We start from the raw sequence: 20,991 nt of genomic DNA on the forward strand, positions 1-20,991 counted from the left end.
ACTTAGATGCAAAAATCCTCAAAAAAATACTAGCAAATTGAATCCAAAAATATATTAAGAAGATCATACACTATGATAAAGTGGGATTTATCCCAGGGATGCAAAGGTTTTTCAGTATATGAAAGTCAATCACTGTAACACACCACATCAGCAAACAGAAGAATAAAAACACGTGATCACCTCAATAGATGCAGAAAAAGATTTTGACAAAATTCACTCATTTATGATAAAAATTGTCCAGAAAGTGGGCATAGAGAGAACTTACCTCAACATAATAAAGGCCATATGTTGCAAACTCACAGCTAACATCATTCTCAATAGTGAAAAGATGAAAGCATTTCTGCTAAGATCAGGAACAAGACAGAGTGGAATAAAAGTGTCCACTCTCACTACTTTTATTCAACATAGTTTTGGAAGTCCTATCCATGGTGTAACCAGAGAAGAAAAAGGAACAGAATCCAAATTGGAAAAGAAGAAGTAAAACAGTCACTGTCTGCAGATGACCTGATACTATACATAGAAAATCCTAAAGATGCTAACAGAAAGCTATTAGAGCTCATCAGAGCAGGATACAAAATTAGTACACAGAAATCTCTTGCATTCCTATACACTAACAACAAAAATCAGAAAGATAAATTAAGAAAGTAATCCCATTCAGTATCATATCAAAGAGGATATAATATCTAGGAATAAAGCTACCTAAGGAGATGCAAGACTTGTACTCTGAAAAGTACAAGACCCTAATGAGAGAAATTGAAGATGACACAAAGAGATGGAAAGATATACCATGCTCTTGGATCAGAAGAATCAATATTGTCAACATAACTATAGTACCCAACGCAATCTACAGATTTAGCACAATCCCCTATCAAATCACCAATGGTGTTTTTCATAGAACTAGAAGAAAAAAAAATTTCTGTGGAAACACAAAAGATTTTTAATAACCAAAGCAATCTTGGAAAAGAAAAATGGAACTGGAGAAATCAGGGTCCCTGACTTCTGACTATACTACAAAGCTACAGTATTCAAAACACTATGGAACTGGCACAAAAGCAGAAATACAGATCAGAGGAACAGGACAGAAAGCCTAGAGATAAACCCACCCACCTATGGTCAACTAATCTATGACAAAGGAGGCAAGAATATACAATGGAGAAAAGACACTCTCTTCAACAATCAGTGCTGAGAAAACTGGACAGCTACATGTTTAAAAATGAAATTAGAACATTTTCTAACACCATACACAAAAATAAACTCATGGATTAGAGACCTAAATGTAAGGCCAGACACTACAAAACTCCTAGAGGAAAACATAGGAAGAACACTCTCTGACATAAATCGCAGCAATATCTTTTTTGATCTATCCTCATGAGGTATGAAAATAAACACATGGGACTTAATTAAACTTAAAAGCTTTTCCTCATTAAAGAAAACTATCAACAAACTAACAAGCTAGTGAATGGCAGAAAATATTTGCAAATGATATAACTGATAAGAGTTAATATCCAACATATATAAACAGCTCATAAAATTCAATATCAAAAGAAAAAAAAAGCCAACCCTGCTAGCCCAAAGGAAATAGCTCCAAGTATGATGTAGAATCAGAATCTTTCACTGCCTCAAAAAATGATCTTGCTTTTTCATTTCAAAATAGGCTCCAAGACATGCCAGCAGGTCTTGACAGGTTAAAATGTTGGCAACACAAATGGCTATTACATGAATCCTGGTTTTCAGTAAATTAAACAAATAAAGAAATACCCCCAATTCTCATTCTCCATCCAAGATGTACCCTTCACCAGCTTGCCATCCTTACTTCTGAGTATCAAACATTGTGAGTCATCTTTGTTTTTTTTTTTTCTTAATTTCCCTTCCCACACTCTATTAATCACCTGGTCCTGTCAGTTCTTTCTATTCTGTGTCTTAGAACATGGACTTCCCTGTCTGATACTAATGCCACTTCCCCAGCTTCAGCCCTTTTCACACTGGTTCTCCCTGCTTCACGGCTCTGCTCATTCTACCTTGCTTTTCCTTGTCAAATTAATTATAACTTTTCCATTTAATAATCCACTACCCTACTCAAGAACCTACAGTGACTTCTTTATTTTTTACTTCAAATCTTCATTCAGCCAGGCCTTCAAGGATTTCTCAAGACTGGCTCCATGTTGCCTGTAGTTTATCCCATTATAACAAGATATTATAGAGTTGAAGAATGCAATAGGCTGGCTTAAAATACACTATTTATTAGCTGAAAGAACTTGGGAAATTTACTGAACCCGTGAATGCCTTGGTCTCATCGTTTGAAAAAAGTAGGATAAAGTACTTATATCACTGAACTAAAATAAAATATAATATTAAAGACAATATTAAAATAGAAGATACAAAAAAAGGACTCAGAACAGTTCACAGCATATGATAAACTCTCAGAGATGATGATGATGATGGCGATGATACTGCAGTCTGGATCAATCTTCAGACAAGCTATATGTTTGTATTCACTACTTATTTGTTGCCTTCTTGTTTTATTTTGCTTTTCAAACTGTCCCCTTCCTTGGTATTAGTTTTTAAGGAAAAGAAAATTGCCTAATTTGAGCTATATCCTACAGCAGACTCAGAGGCCTTTGGCTCTCCTGGAGGTAGTTTTAGGCCATGAACAGCTGTCTGTTGCTCTAAAGTTTGCTATTCTAATAGTTCTGGTTAATAAAATTGTTACATTAGAACATTTTTGACAGCATTCTCTATAAAGAAAGCTATTTACTGCCTGTGGAATACCCCAAATAATGATGACAAGAATTAAATCATCACATCAGTTTCACCAACAAAATAGTGAAACAGCTGAGAAGCAAAGGAAAAACCCCTGAAGATCATGGCTTGGATAGTCACTGAACGTGATATGCTCACCTTTTATCCTTTAAACTACAGCCTGTGAGGAAAACCAGTCGTGGCAGATGACACATTTGGCTTAGTGTGGTAAAAGCGGGAAAGTCAACACCATGTCCTGGAATGAGGACTGCACTCAAATCAAGGGACCCCAGTTTTAACACTGCCTCTGCCATTAAGTTGTCAGAAAAGGTCAAGTCCCTTCCCTCTTTGATCTTCATTTTCCTCAACTGTAAAAGCTTGGGATTGCTCAAGAAGAAACCATGGGATTTTTCTAGCCCTGATACTTATTTCTCCAAATTTTGGGCAACACCGAGTTGTGTCTGCATATTTCACTTTTAATAAGGACTGTTTGCTATATGCAGGGAGTAGCACTAATTGAGGTCAAGACCATGGGATTGATTCACAAATAGATTTAGTCCTTTATAATTGCTTTTAAGGTCACACAAAGGAAAAGGTCAAGGATATAACAACATTAATACTAGCCATCTGACATCTCTAGGGGGGAATTTAAAACTCTCACCTCCTCCTTTTATTCGTTGTCCATTTGAAAATACTTATTAAGCACACACATCACATTATATATTGTGCTGCATGCTGGGAGAAAATGATGAACAAGACAAACAGATGCTGATTGTCTCTCCCAGGGGACTATAAATTGTTTACAAAAATAAAATAAAATATATGCATATAATTACATACTCAGTAAGCAAAAAATAAAACCAAAACAAACAAACAAAAAAAGCCCCAGGATCAGTGATGGCAAACCCTTCCACATATATTCTCTCACTTGATCTCCTTCCAATCCTTGTTATGAATTATCATTCATGTTTACCAATGAAGAAGTGTGCTCTCTGTATGTAGCCTGGGTCAGTATTAGAATCCAGAAATAGTATTATGAGTGGCTTTTAATTGGCCTATGAGAATAAAGAAGCTCCCAGAAATAAAGAAAAAAATTCTGAAAATAGCGAAAAGTGTTTTTAGATGCATTTAGTTTCCTCATCAGATCGCTTGCTTTTCTCATGTTTCAACACTTTCACATTTCTATAATGAGATCATTCAGTCTAGTAGGTTCTTTCTTGAGGATTTATCATAATCCTACTAAGCTTTCAGAACTCAAGTCAAATATCATACACCTTAGAAGCTATCCCTACAGTCAGAATGCATTATTTTTCCTACAGAATATTATTTGGATGTTAATTATAGCATTTACTGTTTTATGTTATATTGGTTTATGTCCCATGGACTCCATTACTGATCTACAGTTCCTTGAAGGAAAGGACTATGCTTTATGCCTCCCTGTATCCCACGTAGTGCTTTGTAAATAGTAGATGCTCAGTAAATTATATACTGATCTAAGAGCAAAGAATTGCTCCCATATGTTCCAGGTACTCTCAGGCATTTTCATATTTTGTGGAACACTGCTTTTAATTCTTACCCATAGCTCCTGTTAGCTCCTGGTCCACATGAAAGAAAAAAAGGATCAGGAACATGTTTATCTGAGAAATGATCCAGGTAATATTACTTTGCAACATGAACATATAGGAAAGGACCTAGACTGGGGAAACAGGTGAAATTGACATGCAGAAGGTGTCTGTCCATATACACTGTCATTCAGAAAGTGAAGTCTGGGTCCTGAGATTCTGGGCCTTCCTACAAGAGGAAGATAACATGAAACTTTTCATGTATCTCTGTTCTGAAGATGAGAGAGATTATAGATAAGATAGCAATAAAACACTGGGAATTATGACTCAGGTACTTGGATACTCTGCCAAGATGCTGACATTTGCTAAAGAGGAAATAGATGGAACCAGAGCAGAGGACTATGCTTGCTTTAATTACATAAAATGTATTATTTTTCTTTTTAACAGCCAGGATATTACATTTAAACATGTGACCTTGCAAGGAAAAAAAACAGGTCACTTTTTTATTAATTCTTTCTCTTTTTCCAGGACTCAAAGAGATCTACTTTGTGGGGTGTGGGGTGGCAGATGGTAAGGTGGAGCAGAGCAATATGGCAGAGAAAGAAAAAAAATGAAAAGCCAAATACACTGTATTTCAGAGCCAGAAATTTTTGACCACTCTTAACTAACCACAGGGAAACTTCTCCTGAGATATAAACTGGGTCAGCCACCTAGCTTTAACGAATAGTAATTAATATTAACCCTGTTGAAGTATGTCTACAGGTGAGCACATCCACACTGTAACATCATTTCCCCTTAGACACATTCTGTATACACTAGGCACATTTCCTAAAGGCTTATCAGCATTCCAGACTACCAGACCAGATCTAGTAATAAGAACTATTAACACTGTGATTTAATTAAAAGTAAAATATCTTTCTGGAGTTCCCTGGTGACCTAGCATGTTAAGGATCCACAGTTATCACTGCTATGGCACAGGTTCGATCCCTGACCCAGGAACTTCTATGTGCTGTGGGCACAGCCAAAAAAAAGAAAGAAAAAAAAAATCTGAGTTTCTCACTAAATACACTGGTATGGAAGCCTCACAAGTAGCTTTCCCATGAGCCTCTTTTCTAGAGCAAATGCATATCTTCTATCTTTTTATTTAGGTCAAATGCACAATCAATTTAAAGTGATTTCTTTATGTGCATTATTATTTCTATGACAGTAATAACACTTCATTTGAATTGTACTGAATCATAATTTAACCCCCAAAGCAGGGCCTTTTACCTCCTAGAGAAATTTCTAATTCAAAAGTTTACATATTAAGGCTAATTTTCTATAATTGCATGGAAATGATTTTAATTTAACACAGGTACACTTTTGGAAGCGACTTGGGAAATTTGAAGGAAATTTCACAAATTGCGGTTAGCCAATCTGCCGTGTTCAATGTAGGAAGGCAGCACTCAGGCAGGCTGGCTCACTACATTCCAAGTTTAGGCTTCAGCGCTATTATGCTGGACCCCACTGACCTTATTTTGCCCCTCAGCTCTATTTTCACTGTCTTTTTTTATTGTATTGGGTTGAATTTTGTTCCTCCAATGGTGTTCAAGTCCTAATCCCCTGTACCTCTGAATGTGACCTTGTTTGGAAAGAAGACTAGGGTCTTTGCAGATGTAACCAAGTTAAAACGAAGTCATTAGGGTAGATAGGAATCCAATATTACTGTGTCCTTATAAAAAAGGGAAATTTGTGGACAGAGACAGACATGTACATAGGGAAGATTAGGTGAAGACACAGGGAGAAGACAGCCACCTATAAGCTAAGGAGGGAGGCTTGGAACAGATCCTTCCCTCCACAACTTGGATGGAAACAACCTTGCTCACACAGCAATTTCAGATCTCTACACTCCAGAACCATGGAATCATAAATTCTTGTTGTTTAAGCCAGCCAGTTCATAGTGCTCTGTTAGAGCAGTTTCAGGAAGCTACAACTCAGATCACTTATGTAGGAAAAAAACCATGAGAAAGAGTAGGGCCATTGCCAAACCAAAAGTGCTTTTCCATGAACCCTGAACTAGCTTGGGTAAGCCCTTTATGCCACTTTATTCCTTTGGAATACATACATATATCTAAATATCTATACATTTACAGACATATATCCACACATTTATTAATTTATATATGTATATTTATTTCTTTCAGAACTTAGTGCTATATGCTATATGTGCATTATTTCTTATACTTTGGATGCTGAGGCACATATTACATTATTATATTTTACAGTGAAGGAACTGATGATGAGGAAAATTTAGTAATGAGTCTAAGATTACACAGAAAACAGGTGAGAGAGCTATGATTTATTTTTATTTATCTATTTGTCTTTTTAGGGCTGCACCTGCAGCATATGGAAGTTCCCAGGCTAGGGGTCAAATTAGAGCTGCAGCTGCTGGCCTACACCCCAGCCACAGCAACGCCAAATATGAGTTGTGTCTGCGACCTACACCACAGCTCATGGCAATGCCGGATCCTTAATCCACTGAGTGAGGCCAGGGATTGCACCCGCATCTTCATGGATACTAGTTGGGTTCATTATCGCTGAGCCACAATGGGAACTCCAAGACAGCTATGATTTAAACCCCACTTATCTGACTCCATTGTCTGAGCCCTTAATCACCATGTTACATGAACTTGAAAGGGAAGAAGAAAGCCATGTAAGTTTCTAAAGAAGCAATGTGGCTAGAGGATGTAGTTAAAAATGTGGATATAATTACATTTGGATGTAATTAAAAATTTGAAGAAAAACACAGTGCTGGGTAGGCTGGGCCTGTATTGTGGAAATCCTCAGTATGAAACTGAGAACTTCTTTAATACTATCCATAAGATGGTTTTTTATCAACTTTGTTTTTACCTTTCTTACTTCGCCATTTCTTAGTGAAGTTTTAATAAAAACCCTGCTGCTTTTGACACTCGGAATAAAATACCATCCTCAACCAAACCCTGTCCCAGTACAGCTCTGGGTACTCACCCATCTTAGATACTGTGCCTAGAAATGGCATGGAATCAAAGCACCCAGCAGAGTTAGAAAGCTGCACACGGGCAGGGAAGGAACCCAAAGTAGTTTCTTGGCTGTCTCCTGAGTCTGTCAAATTAGACTCCCAGAATGCAACAGAGTTAAAATTTATCACCCAAAGTTCAAAGTAAATTTTTTTTCTTTTTTCTTTTGGCTGTGCCAGAGGCATACAGAGGTTCCCCGGCCACGGATTGAACCCACACCAAAGCAGTGACCATGCAGAATCCTTAACCTCCAGGCCACCTGAAAAGACCAAAATGACTTTGATTTGCATGATAATTACTGTGTTTGGTTTTATATGCCAGCTTTCTTCATATCTACTCAGGTTTTTGTTAAAATACATTGTAAGAATTCCTGACATATTTTACTATACAGTGTATGCTAAGCTTGAAAATAATTAGAACTACTCTCAACAGTAGTGTTTTTTTCATAGCAAGGGTAAAGATCTAAAACCAGTATGTATCTCAATTTTTGTGAATGCATGAACTCCCAGGAAAGATACAGGAATACCCTTACCAAGGTAGCTATGTCTCTAATATATATATATATAATACAATTACATAATCCACATATATATAACTATATCCATATCTCATTAATGTATCTGTCTCCACTAATACATATTTGAAGTATAGATTACTTATGCAATTTGAAAATGCGTTGCTATATAGAATTCATTGCCATCTGTTCCTCTGATTTTTATATCCTAAAAATTCCCAGAAAATCATGAAAATTTGCATGGATTCCTGAAGTTCTCTATATGATAAATTATAGATAGCATTTACAAAGAGGCCCCAAAACAGAACACTGGGCTAGGAACAAGAGCACTAAGAAATTCTTGATGATCGATGGATTACTATTTAGCTGGCTTTAGACAAATGCCATTACCCCTCTGAACCTCAGTTTACTCACCTTTAAAGTGAAAATAATCAACCTCACAGTCCTGTGAATGAGACATATTTTACTGAAGGTGACAATGAAGAGAAAGGTTTAAACTTTCAAAGTACTAAGTAATCGCAAGTTATCATTATTAACATGCGTATATGCCAATATAAAAAATAAGAGCAAGTTCAGAATAATTAGAAAAGAGTTAAATCTACTTTCAAGGGTTCTTTAAAAACTGAGATGGTCAAGTGGCTGCTTCTCAATGCCTAGGAACATACTTCAGTTCACCAAGTATTTCCTGAGAATATACTATCAACACATGCATTCAATACGTACTCTAGTTCAGACGTTGGGCTGGGTGCTGAGGATAGTGCAGTGAACAAAGCAAAGATCCTTGCTGGGTGGGGTGGAGGGAAGCAGACAATAAACAGCATGAATAGATAAAACTAACCGTATTTCATTGCATTTAAGATGCCATCAGTTATAAGGCATACCATTCTTTTCTATACCACTAAGAAAGAAACAACAAATCATTGGTAAATAAATATGACAGGCCATTACTTGCACAATGCATTATAATTTCAGAGATGGTAAAATGTGAAAAAGCCTTGTATCTTGGGATCAATGAACTATAGTAAAAAAAAAAAAAAAAATCATGGAGTTCCCCTTGTGGCTCAGCAGATTACAATCCCAACTAGTATCCATGAAGATGCATGTTTGATCCCTGGCCTAGCTCAGTGGGTCAAGGATCCAGCATTGCTGCAAGCTGCAGAGTAGGTCACAGATGCAGCTTGGATCCTGCATTGCTGTGGCTATGGTGCAGGCTGGCAGCTGCAGCTCTAATTCCACCCCTAGCCTGGGATCTTTCATATGCTGCAAGTGCAGCCATAAAAAAGAAAAAAAAATCAGTAAGTCATACATAAAAGGTAAAGAAAGCAGTAAGGGAAGAGCAGAATCAGGGGAATGTGGTAATGATGCAGCATTAAATAGGTTGGTCAATGTATTAGTTCCCCAGGGCAAACTAACTCCCAGAAACCAGGACCTTAAAATATCAGCAATGTATTCTCTCATAGTTCTGGAGGCCAGAAGTTCAAAATCAAGATGTCAGCAGGGCTATGCTCCTTCTTCAGGCTCTCAGAAAGACTTTTCCTTTGCCTTTTCTAGCTTCTGGGGGCTCCCAGCAAACCTTGGTGTCCTTGGCTTGTTGCAGCATCACTTCAGTCTCCACCTTCATCTTCCCAGGGCCTTCTCCTCTGTGTATAACTATGCCTCCTCTCCTCCTCTTAAAAGGACACCAGTCACTGGAGTTAGGGCCCATCCTCAACCAGTGCGGTTTCATCTTATATAATTAGATCAGCCAAGACACTATTTCTAAATAAGGTCACATTCTGAGCTTCTGGGTGGACATGAATTTGGGGAGGAAAGGGGACACTACCATTTTTTTGGTGGTAAGGGATAGTGAATCTATTAAATAGACAAAGACAAAGTTTGAGAGAGGTACAGAAGAGCTCTGGTGGCGTTTGTATCTTTTTTGTCTTTTTTTTTTTTGTGTGTGTGTGTGTGTGTTTTTAGGGCTGCACCCGTGGCATATGGAAGTTCTTAGGCTCGAATCAGAGCTGTAGCTGCGAGCCTACACCACAGCCACAGCAATGCAGGATCTGAGCTGCGCCTGCAACCTACACCATAGCTCATGGCAATGCCAGATCCTTTACCAACTGAACGAGGCCAGGAATTGAACCCACATCCTCATGGACACTATGTGAGGTTCTTAACCTGCTGAGCCACAACAGGAACTCTGATATTCATGCCTTTAGTATCACTCAGGCCAACAGCATCCCTGTTCTCTGCAAGGACTGGATGTCTGATCCTTACTTAAATTTCAGAGTCAACAAATTCGTCTTTTTACTGGAGCCAGTTTGAGTCGAATTGCAATCACTTGAACCCAAACCATTTTGATGTCCAAGAATTTACAGTAGTTCTATGTGAGTGGAGGATATAAATTATTAGGCAGGAAAGGTCAATGACACTGCAAAGGTAATATGTTAGGAGCCAATTCATGAAGAGCCTTGTGTGCCATGTTAAGAAGCTTATATTATACTTCACATTTTGGACACTGGTGAGCCATTTAAAGGCTTTTAGGTAAGGGGTCTGGGTGACAGGACCGGAGTTAGACTTTAGAAATAGCACTCTGGCTTTTGGATAAAGAAGAGATTGAAAGTTGAGGGAAGACAAGAGTGCTTTGGACAAATGCTACATATTATCCATCCTTATCAAGAAGTAGAGGCCTACCTAGAGTCCTGCTTTCAGACTTTATTTTCTGCTAAGCTCTGGGTCTTTCTGAAAAACCACACTTCTTAAGATACTGACCTTTTCTTGGCCTACAACAATGCTAAAATTTTGCCAATAATATTGTCTCTTGACCTGCTGCTTTACCTTGGTCTTTCTTTTAGCAATTGATTTAGAATCTGCTGTCCCAAATCTGTTTCTAGCCCCAGGGATATATTTAATTTCTCTTTCCAACTGTCTAGTCCCACTGTTTATATATACCAAAAGAAGTTATATTTCAGGAATTAATTAAATCATGCTCAAATCTGTCCTTGTTATGCTTTCCTCATCTGGATGGTCTATTTTGGATCTACCTTTTTAAAAAAAAAATCACTATCAAGACCTCAGTAGCTTTCTAAACAAGGTAAATATTATCTCTTGGAAATTATATCAATATTTTCTTTATTTTTTATCTGAAGCCATTGGCATTCTATGCAAGTGATCATTGATATTTTTCTGTTGAAAGCATTACATAATCTCAAAATAAAAATGTTTTATGGCAGAACACTTCTATTATGTCAAGAAGCTTGTAACTCCTGGTCTTGGCACAACTAATCAATGAAACTAAATTTTTATAAATAAAAAATGAAAGAATAAAGATAATATAATTTTTAAAATCTTTTTATGAGCACAGGGTATGCTCCAATTACTGGGGCAGGTCATGGGGACACAGAACTTAATATGACATAGAACCCACTCTGTTATTACTCACCTATAATAAGAAAGAACAATGCATAAATATAATACAACTGCCATGGCGGTATATACACATTTAACTGATTATGAGAAAAAAAAGATAAGGTTGTGATTAATTCTGCTTGGGAACTTAAAGGTATAGCCATTTGAACTGGATCTTGAAATATGAAGAGAAGATTTCTTAGGTGGCTGTTGAGTTTACCAAACTGCACTGACTAGCTGGAACTATAAATCAAATGTAATGGATAAATTTTAAAGTACATAAACCGTGGTCTACAAGAGAGTCAATATTTCCTTATTTTTAAAAATTTTGACTTCAAGCCTTTCAGCTGTCATGCAGGTGGGAATCTCACCTGAAGTCACTCTTGAGGGTCCTTTCCCAGGGCAGTATGAAACTACATAGGGGATTCTGCAGCAATGCACCTTGGGAAGTTGCCTCTGATCATCAGTCATTGATCAAGAAGCATGTTGTTCACTGCATAGGTTCCTTTCAAGCCCACTGACTGATGCTTTCATGTCATGGTTGGGGCAAAGGATCAAAAACTAACATCAGAAGGCTAGGGCCATTTGTCTTCAAAACCTTGTCTTCTCTCCAAGGCAAAGTCAGGAAACAGAGTCCCAGGTTCATCATTCTTGGGACCAAAAGACCTCTTTCTCTTTTTCATTTCAAAGGATTTCTCTTTAGTCAGAGCAAAGTAGTTTCCCCATAAGCACTCTTTAGTCTCCCTATTAGACTCCAGCATTTTCCCCTCAATAGGATTAATCTTTGGGAAAACAAAAGCCAAAGTGGAAATTTTCTTGACAGTTACTTCTATTTTATGCTCAACCATATTCCTCCCCTGGGGCAAGGAAGCAGAATTTGATATCTATTGGAATAAAAACACAGCAAAGAAGAAAATAAAGTCAGGAAAACATCTAATTTTAATTTATTTTAAAAATTTCCACCAAACTAAAGGGTGTTATTTATTTTATACACAAGGGAAAGTCAATCACAGTGTTCAACTATAAACAATCAAGTGACATTACAACGAATTTCATCAGGAAAGGTGATCTGACATTTGATCTTAGGAGCTGAGTTTGGTGTTAAAAGGATACTGTGATAGTTAACTACTCACATGAGTCCACAAGTGAGAAGATGAATGAGTTAGAAATGAACAGTGGTCCTGAGGTTGGAAAATAAAGATGTAAAGCATAGAATTTTGCTTGGTGGGAAGTATACCCTGATTCCAAAGAAATATGATGACTTGAGTAGAGGGTTTAACTTTTTCTATCTACTCCTCACTCTACATTTTTCAAATAATTGGATGAAATTAATCCATTCACTTAAACATTTACTGAGTTGCTACCATAGGCAAAGCATCGTGCTTGGCAAAGGTAATATTAAAGTGGGGAAACGCATCAGAACTTGAGAAAGGAAATGTGTGGTTTATAAGTAGTTTCTGCTAAGGGACTTGCAGATGGCCCTGGACTGAAAAAGAACCAAAACTCTAACTTCTTCAGAAGGCAGTTTGTGTCATAGGAAGTAGGTAGAGAAGGTTCTGGCAGAATCTAGTACTACTTCCTAATTTAGAGAGTTGAAAGCTGGAGTTGGAGTTGGCCATGAGACAGAAGATAAGCAACTCCCTTTGAGATTCCATTGCTGCTTTGGATAATCAATGTTTGGAAGGAGCAATACACATCAGTCCAAATAGAACTCCAGCTGGCAAGAGGGACTCCTCCTAAAATGGCGTATACCTGAGAATTGAGGTAAAGGTGAAATATATTGAGAATGAATAACAGATATTCAAGATAGAAATGGCTTGACGTTTCTGAATAAGTGGAATTAAGGCCTAAATATAAGAGCTAAAACTATAAAATCCTTTGAATAAAACATAGGAGTAAACCTTTGTATCTTTAGGTTAGGCACTAGTTTATGAGATACAACACCACAAGTATAAGCAACAAAAGAAAAACTAAAGAAATTTGACTTAATTAAAATAAAAACCAAGACGTAAAAACCTTTGTGCTTCAAAGTACACCATAAAGAAAATAAGTATGCAGCCCAGAGAGTGGGAGAAAATATCTTCACATCATATTCTCTGATAAGAAACTCATATTCAGAAAATATAAAGAACTCTTACAATGTAACAACAAAAAGAACAAATATTCCAATTATAAAATAGTTGAAGCATCTGCAAACATTACTTCACAGATATAGCTAATAAGCCCATGAAAAGATGCTCAAGAGCTTTACCCATAAGAGAAATGATATCAATATCACAATGAGATACCAGTTCACAACAGCTAGAGTGGTTATGATAACAAAGACAGATAATAACAAGTGTTGGCTAGTGGTGGAGAAAGTGGAACCTTCATACATTCCTGGTGGCTACCTAAATTGTATAGTTTCTTTAGAAAACAGTATGGCACTTTCTCAAAATGTTAAACAGAGCTACTATATGACCAAGAAATTCCACTCCTAGATAAACACCCAAGAGAAACTGAAATATATATCCATATAAAAATGTGTCCATAAATATTCTTAGCATTCTTCATAACAGCCAAAAAAAAAGGAAACAACCCAAATGTCCATCAGCTGGTGAGTGGATACATAAAATATATTATACCTATATAATGGGATATTATTTGGCAATAAAAAGAAGGAATGAAATAGTGATACGTTCTGTAGCATTGATGACCCTTGAAAAATTACAGCAAGTGAAAGAAGTAACAAAAGGAAACATACTGTATAATTTTATTTTCATGAAAAATTCAGATTAGACAAATCTATAGAAACAAATAATAATTCCACATGGCATATTGAATAACAAATAAACGGGGAGTTGGTAAAAGATTTTTAAATGTTCTAATGTTTCTAATACCCTCCTCCTCTTCCAAGGTCCTGAATATAGATAAGGCATCAATAAACATAAAACACTGATGAAGATGCATAAAGATGTTGTAAAGTCTATAGTAATCAGTGGAATAGTTTTGTAGATATATATAACTTCCAAACTGACTGATAAGGAAAGAGAAAAAAAATGGCATTTTTAAAATACTTGATCCATTTAAAAGAAATAGCAAGGCCAGTGGAAAAGAGATTAAGATCAAGGAGGACAAATATAAATCATAGCATAAGATGGTAGAAATATAACCAAATATATCAGTAATTTCACTAAAAATATATTAACAGATTTTTAGAGCATTTTTAAGTTTACAGAAAAATGAGAAGAAAGTGCAAGTTCCCATATACCCCTTCTTTTCCCCTCCCACACTTCCTCCTATTATTAACATGCATTCAGGTGCTACATTTCTTACAATTGATGAGCCATATTGATATATTGTTATTAACTAAAGTCCAAGGTTTACACTAGCATTCAATCTTTGTGCTATATTTTGTATGGGTTTGGACAAATATATAATGACATGTATTTACCATTACAGTATCACACAGAATAGTTTCACTACCGTACAAATCCACTGCTGTAGTGTTTTCACACAACCTCTCCCCCCTTTATTCAGTTACTTCATTGGAGTCCTAGCAAAGAGTATGAATACCTTTATACTTATCAAAAATTAACATTTTAAAGTAGCATTTAAATAAGAGCAAATATATCATATACCTAGGTATAAATCTAATTAAATATGTGTGAGACATCTATACAGAAATTACTATTTGCAATTTCTGTATATGAACTATTAAGATTAAAATAAATGATGAATTAGTAAGAATACTCCAGAGAAACATAACCAATAGGATATTTATGTACATAGATATATATGAAAGGAGGTTTATATATATCTTGGTTCACTTGGTTATGGAGGCTGAAAGTTGGTTCACTTGGTTATGGAGGCTGAAAAGTCCCACAATTGGCTGTCTACAAGGTGGAGAAGAACCAGGAAAGCCAGTGGTATAATTTAGTCCAAGTCCAAAGGGCTAACAACAGGGCTGGGGTGGGTGGGGTAGGAAGCATACTGGTGTAAGTCCTGGAGTCTGAAGAACTGGCAACCAGGAGCCCCAAGGTTGAAGGGCAGAAGAAGATGGAAGTCCCAACCCCAAAAGAGATACAGAATTTGTCCTTTCTCTGCCCTTCTTTTCCATCTGACCCTCAACTTAGTGAATGGTACCTGTCCACATTGGTGAGGGAATGTCTCTTTACTAGGCCTGCTGATTCAAATGCTAATCACATCCTCAAACACCCTCACAAACACACCTAGAAATAGTTTTACCAGCTATCTGGGCATCACTTAGCTCAGCCAAGTTGATATAAAATTAACCACCACAGAGAGGTATATTATATTTATGAATTAAAACACCCAATTATGTAGGGATATCAGTTTTCTACAAGTTGATCTATGTATTTAACAAAACTCTAATAAAATTTTAAATCTATTAGACTTCACAAGCCGATTCTAAAATATATATGGAAATACAGAGGTACAGTCATAACTAAAATTCTTAATGAACAAGGTGGAATAACTTGGTTTACCAGATATCAAAACTTATTTATAAAATGACAGTAATTAAGAGAGCAAGGTATTAGAGTAAGGAGAGATCAACTTCTGAAATGGAGTCCAGAAAAAGGCCCATATACTTTTTGAATATTTAGTTTATGGTAAAGATGGCACTTCAGAGTAGGGGGAGAAAGACTGTATTTCAACCTAGAAAACTGGTTAACCATATTAACAATAAAAGAAAACTTCAGTTTTACCTCACACTATATACATATGCAAAAAAAAAAAAAAATTCAGGTTGGAGTTCCCATCATGGCTCAGTGGTTAACGAACCCAACTAGTGTCCATGGGGGCGTGGGTTTGATCCCTGGACTCGCTCAGTGGGTTAAGGATCCAGCATTGCTGTGAGCTGTGGCATGGGTCATGGACGTGGCTCAGATCCCAAGTTGCTGTGGCTGTGGCATAGGCCAGTGACTACAGCTCTGATTCAACCCCTAGCCTGGGAATCTCCATATGCCTTGGGTATGGCCCTAAAAAGACGAAAGTAATAATAAAGGCCTGAGGAATTCTGGAGGGCTGTCGCCAAGAAAAAAAAAAATTCAGGTAGACTGTAGATCTAAACCCAAAAGGCATATATATAAATAAAGATGGAGATAAATACCGTTAAGAAAAATGAAAAGTTAAGCCACAGAGTGGAAAAAGATATTCTGAACACATATAATTGACAAAGGGCCTTTAGGCAGAATAGAAATTCCTCAAAATCAATGTGGAAATGACTATTAATAAAGCTCTAAAATGTGCAAGAAACTTGAATGGTCACATCACAAAAGAGAATAAATGGCCAATAAATATGAAATGTACCAAATCAATAAATTACCTAAATAGCATCAACAATAGAATGGATGAACTATGTATATGCTTTTTTTTTGGGGGGGGGGATCCACAAATGCTGAGTGATCTTGCATATTTGAAAAAGTGGCAGACTGGCCTGATGCAAGGCACTTGTTTGTAAAATTATGATTATTTTTGAGTGCACAACAACATAAATCAGACGTCTGACCAAAAGAAAGATTAATGCATTGAAGAACATGCAAAAAAAGGTAGCACTTCTGCTTATTGTAGAATCTAGCAAAAATACTGTTTGAGTAGCTCACGGTAAGTTGTTTATTCCCTAGAAAATTATATATACTAGGAAGTTGCCAAAACATTGGTTTGAGTGACAATATCTAGTCAGGTGCATGTAATTGAGACACAAACATAGCAGTGAAAAGAGACATTTCCTTCTCCTCTATGTCAAAGTCTGAACTGGTAGCATGGACCTGTTCCATGAACTGCTGAGTTGTTCAGCTTATTTCTTTTTTCATTTTTTTTTATTACTCAAATGAATTTATCACATCTGTAGTTGTATAATGATCATAACAATCTGATTTCACAGGATTTACATCCCACAGCACAAGCACATCCCCCGCCCCCCAAACTGTCTCCTCCAGAGACCATAAGTTTTTCAACATCTGTGAGTCAGCATCTGTTCTGCAAAGAAGTTCCGTCCGTCCTTTTTTCAGATTCCACATGTCAGTGGAAGCATTTGATGTTGGTGTCTCATTGTATGGCTGACTTCACTTAGCATGATAGTTTCTAGGTCCATCCATGTTGCAAAAAATGCTGGGATTTCGTTCCTTTTAAAGGCTGAGTAATACTCCATTGTGTATATGTACCATATCTTCTTTAGCCACTCCTCTGTCGATGGACATTTAGGTTGTTTTCATGTCTTGGCTATTGAAAATAGTGCTACAATGAACATCAGAGTACATGTGTCTTTGCAAATCATGGTTTTCTCTGGATAGATGCCCAGGAGTGGGATTGCTGGATCAAATGGTAGTTCTATGTTTAGTTTTCTGAGGAATCTCCATAATGCTTTCCACAATGGTTTGCACCAATTTACAATCCCACTAACAGTGTAATAGGATTATTTTTTTCTCCACACCCTCTCCAACACTTATTGTTTGTAGACTTTTGGATGATGGCCATTCTGGCTGGTATAAGGTGGTACCTCATGGTGGTTTTGATTTGCATTTCTCTAATAATGAGTAATGATGAACATCTTTTAATGTGTTTTTTGGCCATCTGTATGTCTTCTTTGGAGAACTGTCTGTTTAGATCTCCTGCCCACATTTTGATGGGGTTGTTTGTTTTTTTGGTATGGAGCTGCAAAAGTTGTTTATAAATTTTGGAGATTAATCCCTTGTCAGTCGTTTCACTTGCAAAGATTTTCTCCCATTCTGTGGGTTGTCTTTTTGTGTTGTTTAGGGTTTCCTTTGCTGTGCAGAAACTTTGAAGTTTGAGGAGGTCCCATTTGTTTATTTTTGTTTTTGTTGTCAATGCTCTGATAGGTGGATCTGAGAAGATGTTGCTGTCGTTTATGTCAGAGAGTGTTTGGCCTGTGTTTTCCTCTAGGAGTTTAATAGTGTCTGGTCTTATATCTAGGTCTTTAATCCATTTGGAGTTTATTTTTGTGTATGGTGTTAGGGAGTGTTCTAATTTCATTCTTTTCCATGTGACTGTCCAGTTTTCCCAGCACCCCTTATTGAACAAGCTGTCCTTTATCCATTGTATAGTCTTGCTTCTGTTGTCATAGATTAGTTGGCTGTAAGTGCATGGGTTTAATTCTGGGCTTTCTATCCTGTTCCACTGATCTATATTTCTGTCTTTGTGCCAGTACCATGCAGTTTTGACGACTGTTGCTTTGTAGTATAGTCTGAAGTCCGGGAGCCTGATTCCTCCAGCTCCATTTTTCTTTTTCAGGATGTCTTTGGCTATTCTGGGTCTTTTGTGCTTCCAAACAAACTTTAAAATATTTTGTTCAAGTTCTGCAAAAAATGTCCTTGGTAATTTGATAGGGATTGCATTGAATCTGTAGATTGCCTTGGGTAGTATAGTCATTTTGATATTAACTCTTCCAATCCACAAGCATGGTATATCTTTCCATCTATTTGTGTCATCTTTGATTTCTTTCATCAGTGGCTTGTAGTTTTCAGAGTACACGTCTTTTGTTTTTTTAGGTAGGTTTACTCCTAGGTATTTTATTCTTTTGGATGTGGTGGTAAACAGGATTGCTTCCCTAATTTCCTTTTCTGCTTTTTCATTAGTATATAGAAACGCTATCGATTTCTGTGTATTGATTTTGTATCCTACAACTTTGCCAAATTCGTGGATAAGCTCTAACAGTTTTCTGGTAGAGTCTTTAGGATTCTCTAGGTAGAGTATCATGTCATCTGCGAATAGTGATAGTTTTACTTCTTCCTTTCCAATTTTGATTCCTTTTATTTCTTTTACTTCTCTGATTGCTGTGGCTGGGACTTCCAGAACTATGTTGAAGAGCAGTGGCGAGAGCAGACATCCTTGTCTTGTTCCTGATCTCAGCGGGAATTCTTTCAGCTTTTCACCATTGAGAATGATGTTCACTGTGGGTTTGTCGTATATGGCCTTTATCATGTTGAGGTAGGTTCCCGTTATGCCCACTTTCTGAAGGATTTTTATCAGAAATGGGTGTTGGATTTTGTCAAAGGCTTTTTCCACGTCTATTGAGAGGATCATATGGTTTTGATTCTTCAGTTTGTTAATGTGGTGTATCACACTGATGGATTTGTGGATATTGAAGAACCCTTGCAGCCCTGGGATAAATCCCACTTGATCATGATGTACAATCCTTTTAATGTATTGTTGGATACGGTTTGCTAGTATTTTGTTGAGGATTTTTGCATCGATGTTCATCAGTGATATTGGCCTGTAGTTTTCTTTTTTTTGTGGAGTCTTTGTCTGGTTTTGGTACCAGGGAGACAGTGGCCTCATAGAATGAGTTTGGGAGTATCCCTTCTTCTGCAATTTTTTGAAAAAGTTTCAGAAGGAGAGGTGTTAGCTCTTCTCTAAAAGTTTGATAGAATTCACCTGTGAAGCCATCTGGTCCTGGACTTTTGTTTGTTGGAAGTTTTTTTAATCACAGTTTCAGTTCAGTTCTTGTGATGGGTCCATTCATCTTTTCTATTTCATCTTGGTTTAGTCTTGGAAGATTGTACTTTTCTAAGAATTTGTCCATTTCTTCTAGGTTTTCCATTTTATTGGCATATAGTTGCATATAGTAGTCTCTTATGATCCTTTGTATTTCTGTGGTGTCCGTTGTTACTTCTCCTTTTTCATTTCTAATTTTATTGATTTGAGTCCTCTCTCTCTTTTGCTTGATAAGTCTGGCTAGGGGTTTATCAATTTTGTTGATCTTTTCAAAGAACCAGCTTTTCGTTTCATTGATCTTTTCTATGGTTTTCTTTGTTTCTATTTCATTGATTTCTGCTCTGATATTTATGATTTCTTTCCCTCTACTACCTTTAGATCTTGTCTGTTCTTCTCTCTCAAGCTGCTTTAGATGTAACGTTAGCTTGTTTATTTGAGCTTTTTCTTGTTTCCTGAGGTGGGCTTGTATTGCTCTAAACTTTCCTCTTAGAAAGGCTTTTGCTGCATCCCATAGGTTTTGGAGTGTTGCATCTTTGTTATCATTTGCTTCTAGATATTTTTAAATTTCCTCTTTGATTTCTTCAGTGATCCATTGGTTGTTTAGTAGCATGTTGTTGAGTCTCCACGTGTTTGTGTTTTTTGCAGTTTTTTTTCTTGTTGTTGATTTCCAGTCGTATAGCATTGTGGTTGGAAAAGTTGCTTGATATGATTTCAATTTTTTTAAAGTTACCAAGGTTGGATTTGTAGCCCAGGATGTGATCCGTTTTAGAGAATGTTCCATGTGCAGTTGAGAAGAATGTGTCCTCTGTTGCTTCTGGATGGAATGTCCTATAAATATCTATTAAGACCATCTGGTTTAATGCTTCATTCAGAGCCTGTGTTTCCTTATTGATTTTCTGTCTGGCTGATCTGTCCATTGCTGTGAGTGGGGTGTTAAAGTCCCCCATTATGATTGTGTTATTGTCAATTTCTCCTTTTAAGTTTGTTAGCAGTTGCCTTATATATTGTGGTGAACCTGTGTTGGGTGGGTAGATATTTAAAATTGTAGTAACATCTTCTTGGATTGATCCTTTGATCATTATGTAATGTCCTTCTTTGTCCCTGAAAATATTCTTCATTTTAAAATCTATTTTGTCTGATATGAGTATTGCTACTCCAGCTTTCTTTTGATCCCCATTTGCATGAAATATTTTCTTCCATCCTCTCACTTTCAATTTGTATGTGTCCCTAGAAGTGAAGTGGGTCTATTGAAAACAGCATATATATGGGTCTTGTTTTTGTATCCATTCAGCCA

The 20,991-nt window shown here is 36.8% G+C and overlaps 1 long non-coding RNA gene across 5 annotated transcripts in view; it reads left to right on the plus strand.

Moving 5' to 3' along the window:
* The window catches only part of LOC110257663 (uncharacterized), a 416,327-nt gene that overhangs the window by 264,969 nt on the left and 130,367 nt on the right, over window positions 1-20,991 (plus strand). Inside the window, exon 4 of one of the 5 annotated variants that reach the window (XR_014835178.1) lies at window positions 19,056-19,190. The exons of the other annotated variants lie outside the window; for them this stretch is intronic. This is a non-coding gene — a long non-coding RNA (uncharacterized LOC110257663). The remainder of the gene's footprint in view (window positions 1-19,055; window positions 19,191-20,991) is intronic. 5 annotated transcript variants of the gene reach the window in all.

Source organism: Sus scrofa, chromosome X (genome assembly GCF_054392235.1).
Source record: "Sus scrofa isolate SSC_HxYL_T2T_F1_AM1 chromosome X, Sscrofa_HxYL_maternal_Yorkshire_Landrace_v2.0, whole genome shotgun sequence".
Classification (NCBI taxonomy): Eukaryota; Metazoa; Chordata; class Mammalia; order Artiodactyla; family Suidae; genus Sus; species Sus scrofa.